The following is a 25,844-nucleotide window of genomic DNA, read 5'->3' as shown; positions in this document are numbered from 1 at the left end:
TTAAAATTTTTGTCCTTACCCCAAAATTTATGAGGGAACTTCCCTTAGGCTTATCACAAATTGTGCCTCCTACAACAAATTATCCCTTTTCTTTTCTTTTTTTTTTTAAGTATAATTAACATACAGTGTTATATTAGTTTTAGGTATACATGGATTCAACAATTCTGTGTATTTCTCAGTGCTCAAGATAAGTGTACTCTTAGTTCCCTTTATCTGTTTCACCCATCCCTCTCATGTTCCCTTTGGCATTTTATACTCTGCATTTATGTCTTTTTTTTTGTGTGTGTGTTTGTTCATTCATTTGTTCTGTTTCTTAAGTTCCACATTTAAGTGAAATCATATGGTACTCGTCTTTCTCTGACTGACATGTTTTACTTAGTGTTAAACCCTCTAAGGCCATCCATGTTGTTGCAAATGGCAGGACTTCATTCTTTTATAATGGCCGAGTAATATTGCATCATATATGTATACCACCTCTTCTTTATTCATACATCTGATGATGGACACTTGGGCCATTTCCACAACTTGGATAATGCAGATAATGCTTCAATAAATATGGGAGTGTATATATATATTTAATTACTGTTTTTGTATTTTTTGGTAAATATTTAGTAGTGGAATTATTGGATCATATGGTAGTCCTATTTTTAATTTTTTGAGGAACTTCTATACTGTTTTCCAGTGGCTGCACCAGTTTACATTCCTACCAACAGTGCAGGATTCTTTTTCTCTACATTCTTGCCAACACTTGTTTTTTGTGTTTTTGATTTTAGCCGTTCTGACCAGTGTGAAGTGGTATTCCACTGTGGTTTTGATTTGTATTTCTCTGATGCTGAGTGATGTTGAGCACTTTTTTAATGTATCACCAAGTTTTCTGGTGAAATTTTTAAATAAATTCTCACAAGTCATTTAAGATTTTGTTCCTATGCAGTTACCAGTTGTGAATAGGAAAATGGCCTTCATTTTGGTGACAGCTCATAAAAGCTAGTACACTTATGTGACTTCTTATTTGTTCTGTAACAGTAGAACATTAGAGTTGGTCACTTAAGACTTGCTAATCAGGAGATCCTCCAAGATGGTGGAGGAGTAGGGGATCCTAGTTTTGTGTGGTTCCTGGAAACCAGTTAGATAGTTATCAAATTATTCTGTAAACCTACAAAATCAGCCAGATATCTTAGAAAAGAATGCTACAATTCTACAAATAGAAAAGCAACCACTTTTTGCAAGATAGGAGGTGAGGAGACTTGAATCCGAGGCAATACATTGGAAGATAAACCTTTAGGAGAGGAAGCCTCTGTAAGCTGTTTACCAGAAAGTGTTATAAGCAGCAGAGCACAAAATTGGAACTTTTAGAAGTTTACCTGAACAGTGCTCAGGAGGTGAAGCAGGCGGAATCCCAGGTGGGACAGCTTGGTCTCAGGAACCCCAGGCTCACAGATAGAATGAGGGTGCCTGAGTGTAGCAGAGTTCCCAGGCATTGGAGTGGGGAAGCCAGTTGCAAACAGTGATACCAGGCTCTGGCTTACTGCTTGGTGTTGCCATAAAATGAGAACCACTGCCTAGTTGGTCTAATGCTCTCTGAGCAAGGGTGCAGCAAGAGACAGAACCGCAGAGAGATCCCCCACCCTATCCTGAAACTAACTGGGGAGCATGAGTGCCACGGAGTCCATAAAGTTTGGAGATTCAAATTAGGGTGGAGTGTCTGAGATAAAAATGCTCGGTTACAGGCTGGGCAAACATAGAGTGTGGATGGAAACTGAGGAGACAAGTATAAGTGACCACTTTTCTGTGAGGGTGCACTGAAGAGTGGGGGACACGAACTTTCAGCTCCTGGGCTAGAGATGGGGGGACAGACAGTTATTTTCAACCACCCCTAACAGCTCTGGAGCCCACTTACATTGAGCCTGGCCCCTCAAGGGAGTTGTAGTTCCACTGGGGCAAAGATACCTAAGATTCAGTTAAAAGGCCTCCCCCTGAAAGACCAGCAGGAATTTCTGGCAAATACCAAGTTTACTAACGGTACAGAACTGAAAACTCTGGCTCCTGGGGAAAGAAGTATATAGCATTTGTGGGTTTTTTCTTATTATTCTTTAGTCCTTCAGTTTTATATTTATTATCCTTTTCAGCTGTTTTCTTATTTTATCAATTATTTTTTAAGTCTTTTTAAATTTTCACTATGGTATATATATATTTCATTTTTGGCTTCCTTTCATTTTATTCAACTTTACTTTTGTATATATATGTTTTTCTTTCTGACCTATTTTGGGAGACCAAAATACACCCAGAATCTAGTTTACTGTTCTGTTTGGTTCAACTTCTTATCTGATTTTATTCCCATTTCATTTTTATTTTTCCCCCTTTTCTTTTCTGTTTGGTTTCTGTTCTCTTCTGATTAGTGTAGTGTATAATTTTCTGGTATAGTTATTATTCTTTAGTCCCTTCAGTTTTATATTTTATTATTCTTTTCAACTATTTTCTTACCAATTTTTTTTAAGTCTTTTTAAATTTTCATTTTACACTTACAGTTTATATATATATACATTTCATTGCATTCAACTACATTTTTGTATATTTATATGAGGTTTTCTTTCTTGCCTATATTGGGATCTAGTTTCTTCTAACAAACAGGATAGAGATGCAGTTAATTGTTCTGTTCTGTTCTACTTGCTTGATTTTATTCTCAGTTTTTTTCTTTTTCTTTTCTTTTTTGTTTCTGTTCTTTTCTGATTTGTATAACATGTATTTTTCTGGTGTCATTGTTATGTTTGTATTTTCCATCACTTTCATCTATTCTTTTCTGGATATAACGACAAGATGGAAGAACTCACCCCCCCAAAAGAGAACAAAAGGCAGAAATCACAGCTAGGGATCTAATAAATAGGGATATAAGTAAGGTGTTGGAACTAGAATTCAAAACTTTATCTTTAAATGATTGTAAAGATAATAGCTGGGCTTAAAAAAAGCATAGAGGTCAGTAGAGAATCCCTTCATGGAGAAATAAAACAACTAAAATCTGGTTGAAATAAAAAATGCTATATCTGAGATGTAATAATAAAGGCTCTAACTGTTAGGATAAATGAAGCAGAGCTTAGAGTCAGTGATATAGAAGATAAAATGATGGAAAATAAGGATGCTGAGGAAAAGAACGATAAACAACTAATGGATCATGAAGGGAGGATTCAAGAGATCAGCAATACCATAAAGCGAAACAATATTAGAATACTTGGGGTCCCAGAGGAAGAGGTAAAAAAGAGAGAAAGGGGCAGAAGGATTAACAAAACAATTTATAGCTGAGAACTTCCCTAATCTGGGGAAGGAAACAGGCATTCAAGTCCAGGAGGTACAAGGAACTCTCCTTAAAATCAATAAAAATAGGCCAACATCTAGACATATAATTGTGAAGCTTGCAAATTTCAGAAATAAAGAAAAAATCCTGAAAGCAGCTCAGGGACAAGAGGTCTTTAACCTACAAGGTAGAAACATAAGGCTAGCAGCAGACCTGACCACAGAGACTTGACAGGTCAGAAAGTACTGGCATGATATATTAAATGTGCTAAATGGGAAAAATATGCAGCCAAGAATACTTTATCCAGTAAGGCAGACACATGAAAAATGTTCATCATCACTAGCCATCAGGGAGATTAAAATTAAAACCACATTGAGATACCACCTTATATCAGTTAGAATGGCCCAAATTAGCAAGACAGGAAAAAACATGTGTTGGAGAGGATGTGGAGAAAGGGAAACCCTCTTACACTGTTGATGGGAATGCAAGTTGGTGCAGCCACTTTGGAAAACAGTGTGGAGATTCCTCAAGAAATTAAAAATAAAACTTCCCTATGACCCTGCAATACTGGGTTTTTACCCCAAAGATACAGATGTAGTGAAAAGAAGGGCCATCTGTACCCCAATGTTTATAGCAGCAATGGCACAGTTGCCAAACTGTGGAAAAAACCAAGATGCCCTTCAACGGACAAATGGATAAGGAAGATGTAGTCCATATACACTATGGAGTATTATGCCTCCATCAGAAAGGATGAATACCCAACTTTTGTAGCAACATGGATGGGACTGGAAGAGATTATGCTGAGTGAAATGAGTCAAGCAGAGAGAGTCAATTATCATATGGTTTCACTTATTTGTGGAGCATAACAAATAGCATGGAGGACAAGGGGAGATGGAGAGTAGAAGGCAGTTGAGGGAGGTTGGAAGGGGAGGTGAACCATGAGAGACTATGGACTCTGAAAAACCATCTGAGGGGTTTGAAGGGGCAGGGGGTGGGAGGTTGGGGGAGCCAGGTGGTGGGTATTAGAGAGGGCACGTATTGCATGGAGCACTGGGTGTGGTGCAAAAACAATGAATACTGTTATGCTGAAAAGAAATAAAAAATTAAAAAAAAAAAAGAATGGAAGGAGGGATGAAGAGCTTCCATGACAAACAGAAACTGAAAGAATTTGTGATCACTAAACTAGCCCTGCAAGATATATAAAAGGGGATGCTTTAAGTAAAAAGAGAGCCCAAAGGTAACAAAGACCAGAAAGGAACAGAACAATATACAGAAATAGTGACTTTACAGGTAATACAAAAGCACAAAATTCATATCTTTCAATAATTACCCTGAATGTAAATGGACTAATGTTCCAGTCAGAAGACATAGGGTATCAAATTGGATTGAAAAACCCCAAGACCCATTGATATGCTATCTACAAAAGACTCATTTTAGACCCAAAGACACCTCCAGATTTAAAGTGAGGGGGTGGAAAACCATTTATCATGTTAATGGACATCAAAAGAAATCTGGGGTGGCAATCCCTCTATCAGAAATATTATATTCTAGGGGGAGGAGTCAAGATGTGGAGAAGTAGCAGGCTGAGATGACACCAGGTAGCAGAAGATCAGCTAGATAGCTTATCAAACCATTGCAAACATCTACAAATCCAACAGGGGACTGAAGAGAAGAAAAGCAACAATTCTAGAAACAGAAAATCGACCACTTTCTCTAAGGTAGGACCAGTGGAGAAGTGAATCCAAAGTGAAGGGAAGATAGATCGCAGTGGGAGGAGCTGGATCCCGGCAAGTGGCAGAACAACCGAGCACAAAATCAGGACTTTTAAAAGTCTGCTCTACTGAGGGACATCACTCCAGAGGCTAAACCGGGATGAAGCCCACATGGGGTCATTGTGGCCCCAGGTCCTGCAGGGTCATGGAAGCATCAGGGATGTCTGAGTATTGCAAAGCTCTCAGGTATTAGAGCGGGAAAGCCGGCTACAGAGACAAACCCGAGGAGTGAGCTCTCAACTCAGGGCTACCTTGAACCATAATCTGTGGCACAGGCCACTGCTCTGTGAATAGAGTCCCCGCAAGATCTGGGGAGACACCCTCTGGAAGAGCACAAGGATCTGCGGGGTTCGGAGACTCCAGGCGGAGCTGTGTGCCAAAGACAGAGATGCTTGGTCACAGGTTGGGTGAGCTTGGAGCGTGGCTGGAGGCCAGGGAGATGGGAGTGATTGAGCATTTTTTTTCTGAGGGTGCACTGAGGAGTAGGGCCCTGAGCTATCGGCTCCTCCAGGCTGGAGATTGGGAGGACACTATTTTCATTCTTGTCCTCCGGAACTCTACAGAAAGCATTCAGGGAACAAAAGCTCCTGAAAGTGAACCTGAGCAGATTACTTAGCCTGGCCCCTGGTAAGGGTGGTGCAATTCCGCCTCGCACAAAGACACTTGAGAATACTACAACAGGCCCCTCCTTCAGAAGATTGACAAGAAATCCAGCCAAGACCAAGTGCACTTACCAAGGAGAACAGTGGAATTCCAAGGAGAAAAGCATGGAATTCATGGCTTTCTCCCCATGATTCTTTAGTCTTGCAGTTAATTAATTTAATTTTATTTTTTTTCTTCTAAAATTTTTTTAACTTTTACCCTTTCCTCTTTTAATGCTTTTAGTTTATCTTAACAATACCTTTCATAAAAAATAATCATCTTTTTTGAACCTTCATTATTATAGTCATATTTTATCCTTCATTGTATCTAACTTTATTTTTTGTATAGACATAGGTTTTTTTTCTTCTAAAATATTTGGGGTATAACTTCTTCTAATAGATCAAAATATATCCTAAATCTAGCTCTGGGCTTGTTCTAGTCTCCAGCCCAAGCAAATTCTCTCCACTTTCTTTTTCTTTATTCTCCCAACCAACTTACTTTATCAACTCTTTTTTTAGAAATTAAAAAAAATTGTTTTTCATCTTTATAGGCATATTCCATCCCTTCATTGTGTTTACCCTTATATATGTTTTTCATTCTTTAAAATTTTGGGAGGTAGTTTCTTCTAAGAGACCAAAATACTCCCCAAATTAAGTAGGTGACCCTGTTCTAGTCTAGTCACCAGTCTCATATATATATATATATATATATATATATATATAGTTTTTCTTTTTTATATTTTTCTTTATTTGTTTTCTTTAAAATTTTTTTTTCTGAACTTCTTTTTATCCCCTTTCTCTCCCCAATGATTTGGGGTCTTTTCTGATTTGGTTAAAGCACATTTTCCTGGGGTTTTGCCACCCTTTCAATATTTTATTTGCTCCTTCATATACTCTTATCCGGACAAAATGACAAGCCAGAAAAACTCACCAAAAAAAAGAAGAACAAGAGGCAATACCAAAGGCTTAGGGACCTAATCAATACAGACATTGGTAATATGTCAGATATAGAGTTCAGAATGATGATTCTCAGGGTTCTGGCCTGGCTCGAAAAAGGCATCGAAGATATTAGAGAAACCCTCTCCAGAGAGATAAAAGCCCTTTCTGGCGAAATAAAAGAACTAAAATCTAACCAAGTTGAAATAAAAAAAGCTATTAATGAGGTGCAATAAAAAAATGGAGGCGCTACTGCTAGGAAAATGAGGCAGAAGAAAGAATTAGTGATATAGAAGACCAAATGACACAGAATAAAGAAGCTGAGCAAAAGAGGGACAAACAGCAATTGGACCACGAGGGGAGAATTCAAGAGATAAGTGACACCATAAGACAACACAACATTAGAATAACTGGGATTCCAGAAGAAGAAGAAAGAGAGAGGGGAGCAGAAGGTATATTGGAGAGAATTATTGTAGAGAATTTCCTTAATATGGCAAAGGGAACAAGCATCAAAATCCTGGAGATGCAGAGAACCCCCCTCAAAATCAATAAGAATAGGGCCACACCCTGTCACCTAATAGTCTTAGCGACAAAGAGAAAATCCTGAAAGCAGCCCGGAAAAAAAAGTCTGTAACATACAATGGTAAAAATATGAGATTGGCAGCAGACTTATCTACAGAGACCTGGCAGGCCAGAAAGAACTGGCATGATCTATTCAGAGCACTAAACAAGAAAAACATGCAGCCAAGAATACTATATCCAGCTAGGATATCATTGAAAATAGAAGGAGAGATAAAACACTTGCAGGACAAACAAAAACTGAAAGACTTTGTAAACACCAAACCAGCTCTACAGGAAATATTGAAAGAGGTCCTCTAAGCAAAGAGAGACCCTAAAAGTAGTAGATCAGAAAGGAACAGAGACAATATACAGTAATAGTCACCTTACAGGCACTACAATGGCACTAAATTCATATCTCTCAATAGTTACCCTGAATGTAAATGGGCTCAATGCCCCAGTTGAAAGACACAAGGTATCAGAATGGAAAACAAAACAAAACAAAACAAAATCCATCAATGTTGCCTACAAGAAACTCATTTTAGACCCAAAGACACCTCCAGATTTAAAGTGAGGGGGTGGAAAACAATTTACCATGCTAATGGACATCAGAAGAAAGCTGGGCTGGCAATGCTTATATATCAGACCAATTAGATTTTAAGCCAAAGACTACATTAAGAGATGAGGAAGGACACTATATCTTACTCAAAGGATCTGTCCAACAAGAAGATCTAACAATTTTAAATATCTATGCCCTAACATGGGAGCAACCAACTATATAAACCAATTAGTAACAAAATCAAAGAAATACATCGACAATAATACAATAATAGTAGGGGACTTTAACACTCCCCTCATGGAAATGGAAAGATCATCCAAGCAAAAGATCAACAAGAAATAAAGGCCTTAAATGACAGACTGGACCACATGGACATCACAGATATTTTCAGAACATTCCATCCCAAAGCAACAGAATACACATTCTTCTCTAGTGCACATGGAATATTCTCCAGAATAGATCACATCCTGGGTCATAAATCAGGTCTCAACTGATATCAAAAGATTGGGATCATTCCCTGCATATTTTCAGACCACAATGCTCTGAAGCTAGAACTCAATCACAAGAGGAAAGTTGTAAAGAACCCAAATACATGGAGACTAAAGAGCATCCTTCTAAAGAATGAATGGGTCAACCAGGAAATTAAAGAAGACTGAAAAAATTCATGGAAACAAATGATAATGAAAACACAACAGTTCAAAATCTGTGGGACACAGCAAGGGCAATCCTTAGAGGAAACTATATAGCAATACAAGCCTTCTCAAGAAACAAGAAAGGTCTCAAATACACAACCTACATCTAAAGGAGCTGGAGAAAGAACAACAAAGAAAGTCTAAACCCTGCAGGAGAAGAGAAATCATAAAGATCAGAGCAGAAATCAATGAAATAGAAACAAACAAACAAAAACAAAACAAAACAAAACACACACACACACACACACACACACACAAAATAAAAAACAGTAGAACAAATCAACAAAAACTAGGAGCTGTGTTCTTTGAAAGAATTAATAAGATTGGTAAACCTCTGGCCAGACTTATCAAAAAGAAAAGAGAAAGGACCCAAATAAATAAAATCATGAATGAAAGAGGAAAGATCACAACCAACACCAAAGAAATACAAACAATTATAAGAACATACTATGAGTAACTCTACGCCAACAAATTTGACAATCTGGAAGAAATGGATGCATTCCTAGAGACATATAAACTACCACAACTGAACCAGGAAGAAATAGAAACCCTGAACATGCCCATAACCAGTAAGAAGATTGAAGCAGTCATCAAAATCTCCCAAGAAACAGGACTCCAGGGACAGACAGCTTCCTAGGGAAATTCTACCAAACGTTTAAAGAAGAAGTAATACTTATTCTCCTGAAACTGTTAAAAAAAAATAGAAATGGAAGGAAAACTTACAAACATTACAGCATTACCTTGATCCCAAAACCAGACAAAGACCCCATGAAAAAAAAGAGAATTTCAGACCAATAGCCTTGATGAACGCAGATGCAAAAATTCTCACCAAAATACTAGCCAATAGGATCCAACAGTTCATTAAAAGGATTATTCACCACAACCAAATGGCATTCCTGGGCTGCAAGTTTGGTTCAACATCTGTAAATCAATCAATGTGATACAATACTTTAATAAAAGAAAGAACAAGAACCATATGATACTCTCAGTAAATGCTGAAAAAGCATTTGACAGAGTACAGCATGCCTTCCTAATCAAAATTCTTCAAAGTGTAGGGATAGAGGGCACATACCTCAATATTACCAAAGCCATCTATGAAAAACCCACCTCAAATATCATTCTCAAGGAAAAAAAACTGGAAGCTTTTCCGCTAAGGTCAGGAACACGGCAGGGATGTCCATTATCACCACTGCTATTCAACACAGTACTAGAAGTCCTAGCCTCAGCAATCAGACAACAAAAAGAAATTAAAGGCATCCAAATTGGCAAAGAAAAAGTCAAACTATCACTCTTTGCAGATGATATTCTACTATATGTGGAAAACCCAAAAGACTCCACTCCAAAACTGCTAGAACTTGTACAAGAATTCAGTAAAGTGTCAAGATATAAAATCAGTGCACAGAAATCAGTTCAATTTCTTTACACCACCAATAAGACAGAAGAAAGAGAAATTAAGGAGTCAATCCCATTTACATTTGCACTCCAAACCATAAGATACTTAGGAATAAACCTAACCAAAGAGGCAAAAATCTATACTCAGACAACTAAAAGTACTCATGAAAGAAACTGAGGAAGACACAAAGAAATGGAAAAACGTTCCATGCTCTTAGATCAGAAGAACAAATATTGTGAACATATGCTATCTAGTGCAATCTACACATTTAACCCAATCTGTATCAAAATACCATCAATTTTTTTTCAAATATGGAACAAATTATCCTAAAATTATATGGAACCAGAAAAGACCTCAAATAGCCAGAGGAATGTTGAAAAAGAAGGCAAAGTTGGTGGCATCACAATTTCCAGACTTCAAGCTCTATTACAAAGCTGTCGTCATCAAGACAGTATGGTACTGGCACAAAAACAGACACATAGATCAGTGGAACAGAATAGAGAGCCCAGAAATAGACCCTCACCTCTATGGTCAACTAATCCCCGACAAAGCAGGATAGAATGTCCAATGGAAAAAAGACAATCTCTTCAAGAAAGGGTGTTGGGAAAATTGGACAGCCACATGCAGGAAAATGAAACTGGACCATTTACTTACACCACACATGAAAATAGACTAAAAATGGATGAAGGACCTCAATATGAGAAAGTAATCCACATAAAAATCCTTGAGGAGAACACAGGTAGCAACCTCTTCGACCTCAGCCTCAGCAACTTCTTCCTAGGAACATCGCCAAAGACAAGGGAAGCAAGGGCAAAAATGAACTATTGGGATTTCATCAAGATCAAATGCTTTTGCACAGCAAAAGAAACAGTCAACAAAAACAAAAGAGAACTGACTGAGTGGGAGGAGATATTTGCAAATGGCATATCAGATAAAGGACTAGTGTCCAAAATCTATAAATAGCTTAGCAAACTCAAACCCAGGAACAAATAATCCAATCAAGAAATGGGGAGAGGACATGAACAGACATTTCTGCAAAGAAGACATCCAGATGGCCAACAGACACATGAATAAATGAAAAAAGTGCTCCACATCACTTGGCATCAGGGAAATACAAATCAAAACCACAATGAGATACCACCTCACACCAGTCAGAATGGCTAAAATTAACAAGTCAGGAAATGACAGGTGCTGGCGAGGATGCGGAGAAAGGGGAATCTTCCTACACGTTGGTGGGAATGCAGGCTGGTGCAACCACTCTGGAAAACAGCATGGAGTTTCCTCAAAAATTTGAAAATAGGGCTACTCTATGACTCAGCAATTGCACTACTCGTTATTTACCCTAAAGATAAAAACGTAGTGATCTGAAGGGGCATGTGCACTTGAATGTTTGTAGCAGCAATATCCACAATAGCCAAACTATGGAAAGAACCTAGATGTCCATCAACATATGATTGGATAAAGAAGATGTGAGATATATATATATATATATATATGTATATACATATATATGTATATACATATATGTACATATATGTATATATGTACATATATAATGGAATACTGTGCAGCCATGAAAGGAAAGAAATCTTGCCATTTGCAATGACATGGATGAAACTAGAGGGTATTATGCTTAGTGAATAAGTCAATCAGAGAAAGAGAACTATCATATGATCTCCCTGATAAGAGGAAGTGGAGAAGCAATGTGGGGGGTTTGGGGTGTAGGAAAAGAATAAATGAAAGAAGATGAGATCAGGAGCGAGACAAATCATAAGAGACTCTTAATTCACAAAACAAACTGAGGGTTGCTAGGGGGTCGGGGGATCGGGAGAGGGTGGTGGGGTTAATGGACATTGGGGAGGGTATGTGCTATGGTGTGTGCTGTGAAGTGCATACACCTGGTGATTCACAGACCTGTACCCCTGGGCTAATAATACATTATATGTTTATAAAAAAATAAAAAAATTAATAAAAGAAATGTAAAAAAAAAAGAAAGAAAAATTAGGTTCTAAACCAATGACTGTTAAGAGATGAAGAAGTACACCATATTATAATAAAGGTGTCTATCCTACAAGATTTAAAAATTGTGAATATTTATGCCCTTAACATGGAAGCAGCCAATTATATAAACTAATTAATAAGAAATTAAAGAAATGCATTGATAATAAAACAATAATAGGGAATTTATTTATTTTAAAGATTTTATTTGTTTATTTATTTGAGAGAGACAGACAGACAGACAGACAGAGGTTACAAGCAGAGGGAGTAGTAGAGGGAGATTTGGACTCCCTGATGAGCAGGGGGCCTAATGTAAGGCTTTATCCCAGGACCCTAAGATCATGACCTGAGCTGAAGGCAGACATGTACCCAACTGAGCCATACAGGTACCCTAGTTAGGGACTTTAATACCTCTCTCACAACAATGGACAGACCATCTAAACTGAAGATAAGTAAGGAAATAAACAAACCAGTTGGATTTAACAGATATATTCAGGGCATTTAATCCTAAAGCAACAGAATACACATTCTCCTGAATAGATCACGGAATGGGCCACAAATCAGGTCTCAACTGGTACCAGTAGATTGGGATTATTCCTTGCATAATCTCAGACCACAATGCTTTAAAACTTGAACTCAATCAGAAGAGAAAATTTGGAAGGAACACAAATACATAGAGCTTACAGAGCATCCTTCTAAAGAATGAATAGGTCAACCAGGAAACAACAGTTCAGAACCTTTGGGATGCAGCAAAGGCAATCCTAAGAGGGAGGTGGATAGCAGTAAAACCCTTTCTCAAGAAATAAGAAAATTCTCAAATACACATACTAACCATATACCTAAAAGAACGGGGGAATGAGTAGCAAATAAAGCCCAAACCCACCAGGAGAAGAGAAGAGAATTAATAAAGATTAGAGTAGAAATCAATGAAATAAAAATCAAAAGAACAGTAGAACAGATCATTGAAACTAGGAGCTGGTCCTTTGAAAGAATTAATAAGATTGATAACCCCCTAGCCAGACTTATCAAAAAGAAAGGACCCAAATTAATAAAATCATAAATGAAAGAGGAGAAATCACAACCAACACTGAAAAAATACAATTATAAGGACATATCATGTGCAACTGTTTGCCATCAAACTAGGCAATCTGAAGAAATTAATGTGTTCCTAGAGACATATAAACTACCAAAACTGACCCAGAAAGAAATAGAAAATCTGAATAGATCCATACCAGCAACAAAAGTAAAGCAGTAATCAAGAATATCCCAACAAACAAAATTCCAGGACTAGATGGCTTCCTAGGGGAATTCTATCAAACATTTAAAGAAGAATTAATAAATATTCTTCTGAAACTACTCAAAAAAATAGAAATGGAAGGAAAACTTCCACTCTCATTCTATGAGGCCAGCATTACCTTGATCCCCAAACCAGATAAAGAACCCACCAAAAGGGAGAATTACAGACCAATATCCCCGATGAACATGAATGCAAAAATTCTCACCAAAATACTAGCAAATAGGATCCAGGATCCAGTAGTACATTAAAAGGATTATTCACCATGACCAAGTGGGATTTATTCCTTGGCTACAAGGGTGGTTCAACATACAGAAAGCAATCAATGTCATACACTACATTAACAAAAGAAAGGACAAGAATCACATGATCCTCTCAATAGATGCAGAAAAAGCATTTGACAAAATACAGCATCCTTTCTTGATTAAAACTCTTCACACTGTAGATAGAACATTCTTCAATATCATAGAAGCCATATACAAAAAGCCCACTGCAAATATCATTCTCAATGGGAAAAAACTGAGAGCTTTCCCTTTAAGATCAGGAACACAGCAGGGGTGTCCACTCACACCACTATTGTTTAACATACTACTAGAAGTCCTAGACTCAGCAGTCAGAGAACATAAAGAAATAAAAGACATCCAGATGAGCAAAGAAGTCAAACACTCACTCTTTGCAGATGCTATGATACTTTAGGTGAAAAACCCAAAACACTGCCCCCCAACATTGCTAGAAATCATACAGGAATTCACCAAAGTGGCTGAGTTGATCCCATTTACAGTTGCACCCAAAACCATAAGATACCTAGGAATAATCCTAACTGGAGAGGTAAATGATCTATACTCAGAAAACTATGGAAAACTTATGAAAGAAATTGAGGAATACATAAAGAAATGGAAAAACATTGAATGCTTATGGACTAGAAGAATAAATATTGTTAAAATTTATATATTATCCAAAGCAATGTACACATTCAATGCAATCTCTATGAAAATACCATCAACTTTTTTCACAGAGCTGGAACAGATAATTCTAAAATTTGTATGGAACCAGACAAGACTCTGAATAGCTGGTGGAAAATTGAAAAAGAAAACCAAAGCTGTGGCATCCCAATTCCAGATGTCAGGCTATATCTCAAAGCTGTAGCCATTAAGATAGTATGGTACTGGCACAAAAACAGATATATAGTTCAGTGGAACAGAATAAAGAATCCAGAAACAGACCCTCTATGGTCAACTAATCTTTGACAAGGCAGGAAATAATATCCAATGGAAAAAAGACTGTTCAACAAATGGTGGTGGGAAAATTGGACAACCACATGTAGGAGAATGAAACTGGACCATTTTTTAATACCATACATAAAAATAAATTCAAAATGGATGAAAGACCTAAATGTGAGACAGGAATCCATCAAAATCCTAGAGGAGAACGTGACCTCGGTTGCAGCAACTTCTTGCTAGACATGTCTCCAAAGGCAAAGGAAACAAAAGCAAAAATGAACTATTGGGACTTCATCAAGATTAAAAGCTTTTGTACAGTAAAGGAAACAGTTGATGAAACCAAAGATAATCTACAAAATGGGAGAAGATATTTACAAACATCTTATCAGATAAAGGGTTAGTATCTAAGATCTATGAAGAACTTAACAAACTCAACACCTAAAAAGCAAATAATCCAGTCAAGAAATGGGCAGATGATATGAACAGACATTTCTACAAAGAAGACATCCAAATAGCCAACAGACCCATGAAAAGAATACTCAATATCACTTGGCATCAGGGAAATACAAACCAAAACCACAATGAGCTACCACCTCACACCAGTCAGAATAGCTATAAAACAACTCTGGAATAAAAAAATGTTGGTGAGGTTGTGGAGAAAGGGGTGCCCTCTTATACTGCTGGTGGAAATGCAAACTGATGCAGCCACCATAGAAAATACTGTGGAGGTTCCTCAAATAGTTAAAAATACAACCCAGCAATTGCATTTCTAGGTATTTCCCTGAAAGATAAAAATGTGATCCAAAGGGACACCTGCATCCCAAAGTTTATAGCTGCAATGTCCTCAATAGCTAAAGTATGGAACGAGCTTAGATGTCCACTGACAGATGAAAGAACACAGAAGAAGTGGTATACATATGAATATTACCCAGCTATCAAAAAATGAAATCCTGCCATTTGCAATGATGTGGATGGAACTAGAGGGTATTATGCTAAGCAAAATAAGTCAGTCAGAGAAAGCCAGTTATCATATGATTTCATTCATGTGTGGAATTAAAGAAATAATACAGAGGATCATTGGGACATCTGGGTTGCTCCGTTGGTTAAGCAACTGCCTTTGGCTTAGGTCATGATCCTCAGGTCCTGGGATCGAGTCCCGTGTTGGGCTTCTTGCTCAGCCAAGAGCCTGTTTGTCCCTCTGCCTGCTATTGCCCTGCTTGTGTTCTATTTCTCTGCTAAATAAATAAATAAAATCATAAAAAAAAAAAGAAACAAGCAAAGAAAAACCCCTAGATGATCAGAGGGGAAGGGAGGGAAAAATAAAATAAGGTGACATCAGAGAGGGAGATAACCATAAGAGACTCTTAACTATAGGAAACAAACTGAGGATTGTTGGAGGGGAGAAGGTTGGGAGGTGGCATAACTGAGTGTTGGGCATTAAGGAGAGCACATGATGTGATGAGCACTGGGTGTCACATGCAATTGATAAATCACTAAACTCTACCTCTGAAACTAATAATACTCTATTGGTTAATTAATTTAATTTAAATTAAGTAAAATTTTAAAAATTTAAAAAAGACTTGCTAATCCCAAAGGCTGCTAACATACTGTTTATGAGCAGAGAAGTTTTCATTATGAAGAAACTACTTAGAAGAAACTAACTGAAAGCAATAGGTGTTTTGCTTAAGTCAAGCACATTGATATAGCAGTCAACAGAGAATATTTTAAGTAAATTCACATTGAAGACTATGCCAGTTTATGTATATTTCCTGGCATGTTTAAAAACTTTTATAAGCTGCAAACATTTATTGAGTCTACCTAGAAAATTAAAAGTGTGAAAATGACCTGAAGTAATTTTATTTGATTGGAAAGAAATTTAACTCTTTAAAAAAGTGTGATTGTGCTTATTAGAGTGCTTTCAGTATAGTGCCTGGATTCATATTTTTCATAATCTACAAGTAGATGTGCTAGGGAAAGAGAAATTAGTACTTATTATATGCTAGGTAGTTCTCATTTATATATAAGTATAGTTGCTAGTTTATGTTCTTTAAGATTTTTGTCAGTGTTTTTGAATGTGTTTCTTGATTTCTTAAAGTTTGGTATAAAGTTTGGTATACCAGTTCACCAATATCCCAGTTAGAGAAAAGTTTCTAGATCTTAGCAATCTTCAAGTTGAATTAATTAAAAATAATAATTGCTAGAATATCCTATGTTCAGAAACTGTCCCATAAAGGAGAATTCTAGTACAACAAAATTATTTGGACATATTCTTGATTTTCATTTTAATGGGATTATCCTTATCAAAAACCAGTGCATTTCAAAATCAAAGAAGTATTAAAATAACCGACCTTTTTGTTAAGGCACTACTCTCTTTTATCTGTCACTTTGATCATGTATTTCATATCAATATTGATATTTCATATCAGTACAAGTAAACTTTTTCATTAAATTTGTATTATAGGATTTTTTTATAGACTATCATCATATTGAATATCTCATCACTTTTTTTTAAAGACTGTTTATTTTGAAATAGTTACATTGTTTAAATAACATTGCCTGTGATTATACTGGAAAACATTCCAAAAGAAGTTAATGATTTTAAGTTCATAGTGCCACCAGATGAAGTTATCAATGTAGTAATCCCATTAAAGAATTCTCATTTTCACTCATTATTTATGTTAATGTTTTATATTCCTTTGCTTTCAGGTTCCACAGAAATTACTTCCCACCTCTGTATATAACTCACAGTCAAAATTACATTTTAATTTTTGGAGTAGTTAGTCATAGATACTATTATGTCACTCTGGTTTCTATTCATTTATTCATAAATCTTTATTCTGCTCTTTTTATAGTTACCAGAGTGTTCCCCACCAAACTTGATTTATCTATAATCTATTTTTTTCCTCTTGAGCACAGGTAAATCACTAGGTCATTTTGCGGGGATGTTCAGTCTAGGATATATTTCAATCATTTGCTTTCATTTTCTCTGTGTTATAACTTACACAGTTGCATCCCTCTGTAATAAATTCCTCCAATGGATCAGAAATAATTTTTTTCTCAGCAATTACATTTTTATGATTGCAACTGTAGGCATCTGCACTTTATCACTTTCAAGACCCAGGTTTGGCAGTGCAGTGCAGAAAGTCTATTTATGCAGAATTGCGATTAAAAGAATTTACATCTCTATGTCGTATACTCTCTGAAGGATATACAAACTGCTAGATTATGCTATTTCATTATATAATAGAACCGTCTATAATCTTATTTGCCACAGAATATAATTTTCTATGTGTCAGATTCATGTTGAATGTGAACTAAAAGAATTGACTTATGCCAAAATCTTTTAGGATAAAAACATTAGCAAACTTCTTATGTGTTATCTCCTATAAAGATTTTTTGGAGCAAAGATTCAAATGTATTTTATGATGTGTATGTATTCCCTGTTTTCAAGAGGTAAAGACAGAGTTAAATCAATAGTAATAAACATTATTTCTCTGGCTCTTACTCCTAACTCTTATATGACCTCTTGGCCTTTTCTTGGCTTCTACTTCCATAGTGTCTCCATTTATTTCTGGGAGTCCCTTGGGGATGGTTTTATTTATTTTTATTTTTATTTTTAAAGATTTTACTTATTTATTTGGCAGAGATCACAAGTAGACAGAGAGGCAGGCAGATAGAGAGGAAGGGAAGCAGGCTCCCTGCTGAGCAGAGAGCCCGATGTAGGGCTTGATCCCAGGACCCTGGGATCATGACCTGAGCTGAAGGCAGAGGCTTTAACCCACTGAGCCATCCAGATGCCCCGGGGATGGTTTTATATACTCAGTAATACTCATTCAGACTTGTTTAAGAGTACCTGCCAGTTCTTTTATGAGTCAGCAGAAGCTAGGTTATGCTGTGATAAGACAGATCCCAGGGTGCCTGAGTGGCTCAGATGGTTAAGCGTCTGCCTTCAGTGCAGACATGATCCCAGGGTCCTGGAATTGAGTCCCACTTTGGGTTCCCTGCTTAGTGGGGAGTATGCCTCTCCCTCTCTGCCTCCCCCTGCTTGTGCTGTCTCTTGCTCTCTCTTTCTCAAATAAGTAAATAAAATATTTAAAAAAAAAAAGATCGCAAGTCTCTGAGGCTTAATAAAAGTTCATTTCCAGCTCAAGCTACATGTAGAGTGTGAGCAGGGGATTTCTACTTAGTAACAGCACTAGGGACCCAGGCTCCATCTCAGTATTTACTTCCACTGTTGTAACAGAAGAGAACATAATGTATCAAGCAAAAGTGTCCTAAAATGTCCACCCAGATGTAAAATGTCCACCCAGATGGGATATATGTCAGTTCCACTACTGCTTTAGTCAAAGCAAGTAATGTGGTCATTGTGGATACTGGATGTGTGATCCTGCCCTGTACTCAGGAGAATAGGAATACTGTGAAAAGCTCCAATAACTATTACAATCTTCCCATTGCCTTCTATTTAGGGCTTCCTTTTTTGGTGGGCAGCTGACTTACTCATACCAAGGAGTATCAGTTGGCAAGAAGCCCAAGGCAATCTAGCATGCAAGCCTTGCCTCTGGGGGAAGATGGTAAATTGGTTCCATCTCCATCCTGTGGTTTGGGGATTCACTACATACTGAGAGTTAAGCAGTTAGTACCTAGAGGTAAACGTTCTATCAGGTGCTAAACTAAAGACAAACAGAGAAATAGAGACATGGAGAAGAGTTCTAGTGGAGCAGTTTTCAAGTTCAGATCCACAAACTCCTGCTGTTGAGGGACAGTAAGGTTACCTATATACTGGAGTTTTAATGTATCCTTCCAGTTTCCAAACCACATTGCGTCTCAAAACTCTAGCCTCTGTGGGGACTCACTGTTTCCAGTTCCCTTGAACACTGGCCGTGTAGGCCTGATGCTTGTTTTCCTTATGTAATCTGATTCTCTGGCCTCCTACCTTCTCTTCCGAAAGTTCTGAAAAGTTCAATACAAGTGGCTAAAGTTCAAAAGAAGTTCCTTTAGCAATCCAGGGTTCCTGTAATTGTCCTCATTACTTGTAGTAGAATGGGGATTTTCCTAAAAGTCTTTCTTTTGTTTTTCTCAAAATTTGGATTCTCTGAGGTATGACTCACTTGTGCTTCCAAAACTATCTGTTATGTTTTCCAGTTTTGTCTAACTTTGTCTTGCTGATGATCCACTGCCAATGATGCCCATCATGAGGCTGGGAATGACATATCAAGGTAGCCATGTTCCAGTGCCTCCAAAGCTGCCATTTCTCAAGGTGGCAAAATGGCACTGGGGTCCTACAAAGGAGGGGAGAATGCCTCTCTTCCCAACTGTGCTGTCACATGGGCACCAATGAAGCAATATTTACACCTAAAGTCACAGAAAATTTCCATTTCAGCTCCTTCTGCAGTCTCCTTCATTTCCTTGTTAGAGTAAAACCCAATGCAAGTGCCTGGTTGGTGAATTTTTACTCCTCTAAGCACCATGTTTTTCTTTCTTTCTTGGATCCTATGCAGAACCTTCCTGCCACATCCTACTCTCAATAGAATTTCTTTCTCTCCTTCAGCCAAGGGGGAAAAAAGCAAAAAAGGAATTATTAGATGCTTAGATGTCCAAAGGGTTCATTTCTTTATGTTCTATAGACAGATCTGATTTACTTTCAGGTAGCTGAGAGAATACATGGTTTGGCTTCTTTGCCTCCTAGAATATAATTTCCTTTTTTCTTTTGGAAAAGAATTTAAGTTTCATTTGTTTGTGGTGATTTTACTGTCATTTTCATAGGTCATTTTGAATAAGCATGTTGCCATTTACTTAGGTTTCCTTGACTTTATCACCAAACATCTTTTCAGTAACCTTGCTGATTATTCTATCAATAGAATTTATGTCAGAATTAATCTTGAAGGTTCCAGGGAAATCTGAAAGACAGATCTGCACACATATAGTGTTCTTATAGTTAGTTTATATGCAAATATTGGAGTTTGGACTGTGATCTCAACAAGTAACCTCAGAAGTTCGTAAATAAATGTCTTATTTAAACACTTAAGGTTCAAGGCTTAATAAGTATAAAGATATTATTATTATTATTTTTTAAGATTTTATTTATTTATTTGACAGAGAGAGATCACAAGTAGGCAGAGAGGAAGGCAGAGAGAGGAGGAAGCAGGCTCCCCACTGAGCAGCGAGCCCGATGCGGGACTTGATCCCAGGACCCTGAGATCATGACCTGAGCCGAAGGCAGCGGCTTAACCCACTGAGCCACCCAGGCGCCCCTAAAGATATTATTTTTATGGTAGGACAAAGAAATAAGCTTAATTCTGCCTTAATAATGTTTTAAAGTTTAAGGTGATTCAGTAATAGTTGAGTTGATTCTAATAAAGTTAATGCTTTAATTTCTGCATTCATTTACTGCCAGAAAACTCCCATGGGAAAGTTGTGATGCTAAGTTTCCTTGAGAAACAAGTAATTGAGAAAAAGGAAGCCGCTTTTTAAATTAAAATAAGGGTAAGAAAAACTAATAGCTAATTGATTAAAAATAGCACGAGTCCCGCAGGATTGTGCATGGCTCAGCATATACTGGATGCTCCCACCACCAGAATTTGGTAGCTTTGCGATTAGCTGTGAGCAGATGTCAGTCTCTGCATATTGTTACCTCTTCTCACTTGCTCCCTAGACGTTTTATTCTGTCAGACTCTGATTTTCATTCTACTCCAATGTTGCTGCCATGTTGTTCTTACTTCTCTGACCACCCTCAATCCATTCCACTTCTGTTAATAATTTATCTTTTGATCACAGCTTATCTTTTCTTCCACAAATTCAGACAGATCCCACAGATATCCACCTCTAACTTAGCTGTGGAATAAGGTAATTTTCTTATAAACTGATTCGATAGGCAGCCAGGTGGTATAGACCGATAAGACCAGATCCAGTTGCCTTTTTAGTGGAACATGCTAGATTGATGGGAGCAATTGTGGTTCAGCTGGCTGAAGGGATAGGAGTACATATCTTCCCAGATGTCATCATTTTCATTGCTCAGAGTGTGATTCTACCCTTCACAGAAGTTCCTGGTCCATTTCAGAACACACAGCTTGTCTCAGGAAATACTGCCACAACTTGACACTCCAGGAGTCTAGACTAGTGATTGACAAACTTTGTCTGTGTAGGTGCAGATAGTAAATAGTTTCAGCTTTGACAGCCACAGGGTCTCTGTTGCAGCTCCTCTGCCATTTGAGTTTGAAAGCAGCCATAGGCAATAAGTAAACAATGGGTGTTTATAATAAAACATGGCTGTGTTCCAATAAAACTTACTTAAAAAACAGGCAAGTGGCTAGATTTGGCCCCGGGTGCTTAATTTGCAGGCCCCTGCTCTGGACTGACAATTTTCTCATGGATATAATCTGTACTTACTGATTAAAGAAGGGTAAGAAACGGGCAGTATCCCACACACAGTTGGGAGCTCCCTGTGAGAAAATTTTGATGGGGTGATTTGTGGCCAGCCCTGTGAGACCCACAAAAACCTTACTTGGGGGAAGAATGCTAACTAGGCAACTCAGAAGGTTCCTGTTGCTATTGAGATCCTGTTAGTCCAGTGGTTTTTAACCCTGACTGCACATTAAAATCACCTGGGGAGCTTTAAAATCCTGATGCTCAGGCCACCCAGGAAACCAGTTAAATCAGACAGAATCTTTGGGAGTAGGACCAAGCTGTAATTTTAAAAGTTCCCAGAAGATTACAATGTGAGAAATGCTGTGCTGGCCTTAATATCAGCCAGTAGTGAACCTGGTTCTGCATCTTGGCCCAAGGTTTGCCCTAGTATAGTGTTCCTTCTGTCTCTTATTTATGGGTTTGGTAGTGCTCACCTGGAATAAATTAGTAAGGAATTTCTGGGGCTCACCAGTTTCTCAGCTCTGATACTTATCTGTTGCTCAGCTCTGAAGAGGTGCCCAGGGGTGATTGTCCTGTTGTGAGGGACCTATCCCATTTTTTTTCTGAAGAGGATCTGCCTCTCCCATACTCTGACTAAGCCCATGGTCACTAGGCTTAGTCATGACCTGAGAAATGAGAATATTTTCAAGAGCTATTGTTTCTTCCTTAGGATATTTGGAACCAGGACATAGTTTGTTATAATCTAGAAATAATTTTTACCTTTGGATATATATATATATAGTATTATGGTACTAAGTGCTCTACAAACTAAGGCTTAACAAATGTGGTTTGAATTTTCAGGAGTCCTTTCTTCAAAAAAAATTTTTTTAAGTTTATTTATTTAAAATCAGTATATCCAACATGGGACTTAAACTCATGACTCTGAAATCAAAAGTCACATGTTCCCCTGACTAAACCAGCCAGGCACCCCTGAGTTTTTTCTTTTAGGAAACAATTTGCATTTTTAACCCCAATAAAACAAAATACCGGGGTTCTTCACTTAGACACATTTTTTTCTACCTCACATTTTTAACATTCTGAAATTAGGATATATTTTATGACAGATATGAACATTTAATTAATGTATTTTTCCTTTTCAATGCTTACAAGGATTAACAAATTTACTCACAGTCCCTTTTGGTAAATACTCAATCTTTTTATTATTTTATTTTATATTTTTTATTAACATATAATGTATTATTAGCCCCAGGGGTATAGGTCTGTGAATCACCAGGTTAATACTCAGCCTTTTTAGATAAAATGCTCAGAAATGGTGGTTGAGTGAGGGTTTTGCTTATGTGATTCATGGGAGTGGGAGATGGATTTAGTGCCTTTTGCTACAGAGTGGCTGGTCTGGGATACCTTCTGGACTGGTGATCTTTGAGAAATGGCTGGACTCATGCATAGTTATCTTGTGGATGCCTCTGTGTATTTCTTCTGAAGTCTAGAGCTGATAGAATTTGTGGACTACTCCCTGTCATCTTGGTAAGGGTCCTTGGTTCTCTCAAGATGCTTGGTCCTTGATGGTCCTTCAGACCCTTAAATCCCAGCTTCATTCTCTGTCAGGCATTATCTTCATTCTCTGTTTGGCATTATCTCTCTACTTCTCAGGCTGTGCTGCAGGATTACCTTGCTTCTCACCATGGTGGGCTCAGGGTAGGCCCACCAGTCTTCAGCACAGCCACATTTTGATTGTCCTTTATGGTATCTAGGATGGTATGGGAGGTTATCCATGCCTCATGGGAATAAAGAGTGGCTTAGGAAAGTTAAACTTCTCTTCCTTCTACTTATAATTATACTGTGATGCCAAGATGACACCATGGCTACCCCAGAGTTTGTGCAGGGAAACACAATTTCCTGTCTTTTTGATAATAGCCATTTTAACAGGTGTGAGGTGATACCCATTGTGGTTTTGATTTGTGTTACTCTGATGATTAGTGATATAGAGCACATTTTCATATAGCTGTTGGTCATCTGAATTTTTTTTTGGAGAAATGTCTGTTTAGGTTCACTGCCTCTTTGCGATTGAATTGTTTTCTTGCTGTTTAGTTATATGAGTTTTTTATTTATTTTGGATATTAAACCCTTATCAGATATATGATTTACAAATATTTTCTCCTGTTTGGTAGGTTGTCTTTTCATTTTTGTTGATGGTTTCTTTTGCTGTGTGTAATCAATTATAAACATTAACCTTTAAATCAATTACGGGCTGTAGTCAAACCACATTTGTGTTATTTTAGAATTTTGACCATTGTGCTCTACAAATTGAATCTTTATGGTCTTTCCTATTGTTTGTTGTCTCGTATTCATACATGATTAGCAGGTATATTTCCCCTGGATATCTTCAGTAACAAGGAGTTTTGTGTTAGAAGAGAAAAGGAATAAATCTGATGGTCTAGGATAGATGGGAAAAAAGGAATCTGGCAATAGATAGTGGGAGTAAAACACAACGGAAGTTTTATAAGATTGTGTTGGCAAAGCATATGGCATAGTTCATTCAACTTTACTTTCAATGGGGTTTTAAATGTTTATTAAAACAAAACGAAGACACAGAGTTTGGGGTGGAAATGCAAACCCCACCATCAGCCACTGCTGGAAGTGGAATGCTGGACTGGATGGACCATGTCACATGACTAAATTACTGCATGTGAAGTCAACCCATTCTTTATTTTAGGCCTAGGTTTGGCTTGATTAGATTTTTCACTTATTTTGTTTCCTTTAAGCAGTTAGTGGTTATTGATGGAAAAGAATTGTCCTGTTCCTTTTATTTGCTTATCAGTTCTTTGAACCAGTATTTTACTATAAACTATTGGTTATTGATTCATCAGAAGGATTAATGGTTGATTTAGGTATACATAACAATATAGATATATTTTCTCCTTAATTTGCTTAATTCAGTATGTTGATAGTTTTTTCATCACAATTTTGGAAACATTTGTTTGCAGAGAAGGACACTGTATGATTAACATTATATTTTTTCACTGAAACCTAAATTTGCCTTTGGGTTATTGCTTTGTATAAAACAAAACAAGTATATTTTCTAAATAATAGTCACATTCAAAACATTCAAAATGGCAACAGTCTATATCCTATGATTACTAGGTTAATGGTTGGGCTTCCTAAAAATACTACTTCAGGTTGGGGTGCCCAAATGTTAGTCCTGCAACTTTTCTAGTGATATTTTGTTTTTGGGAGATATCATCTAGTCTCATGAGTTAAAAAAAAATACTGTTCTCAAACATCTTTGAAATTTTGGTAAGACCAGTAAACCATTTGTATATGAATAGTTACAATGAAAATGTAATCTATAAGAAACATATTTCCAGCCCTAATCTTTCTCAACTTGAGAATTGTATACTAGTTTCCAACTTAGCAACTCTGATGGGCAGTCTTAACATGCCCAAAGTTCAGCTCTTGATTCTTCTTCCTTCTCATGTGTCCTTAAGTAAATATTACCTGCATGTACCCAGCTATTCAGGCCATCTACCATAGAGTCATCTTTGATCCCCTTTTGTGGCCCACATCCAATCTATTAGCAAACCTTGGCGACTTATCAAAATTCTGCCACTTCTCAACAGAGTCCACCATTGCTCCCTGGAACAAGCCAATGTGGTCTTCACTTAGGCTACTCTAATAGCCTCCTAACTGCTTTTCCTTCTTCCATTTCTCATCCATCTTCCTTGGTCCCTGTCTAATTCCCAGTCTATTCTCTAGAGCAGACAGAATGGGCCTTTTAAATTTTGGGTCAGATTTTGTTTCTTCCTGTTCTAAAATCTTGAATAGCTCCCAATCACAAGAATAGAATTCAGAGTGTTGATGGTGATCTACAAGGCCTGTAAAATTCCCTGGATTAGAATATTTAGCTACAGCTGTTTGTGTTTGACATGTAAATCTCTTTGCTTTGTTATGCCATCTGCATGGCCCAGAGGGTTGATAGAATTGGAGAGGGATTGACATGTGTTTGTTATCATCCCTCAGTAGCTTCAAGTAATACTTTGGCTAGCAGTGTTATTAATCTAACAAACAAAACCCTAAATTATATTTTAAAAGATGATGGTTGTTTTATACTTTTTGTGTCATTAGCGGTAACA

At 37.3% G+C, this 25,844-nt stretch overlaps 1 protein-coding gene across 3 annotated transcripts in view; it reads left to right on the top strand.

Moving 5' to 3' along the window:
• CTNNA3 (catenin alpha 3) overlaps window positions 1-25,844 on the top strand; it is a 1,840,263-nt gene that overhangs the window by 54,890 nt on the left and 1,759,529 nt on the right. The gene's annotated exons all lie outside the window — the stretch shown is intronic.

The sequence above is a fragment of the Mustela nivalis genome (genome assembly GCF_964662115.1).
Source record: "Mustela nivalis genome assembly, chromosome: 2".
NCBI classification, from domain to species: domain Eukaryota; kingdom Metazoa; phylum Chordata; class Mammalia; order Carnivora; family Mustelidae; genus Mustela; species Mustela nivalis.
The sequence above is the reverse complement of the archived record's forward strand: the minus strand, read 5'-3'. Positions and strand labels throughout refer to the sequence as shown.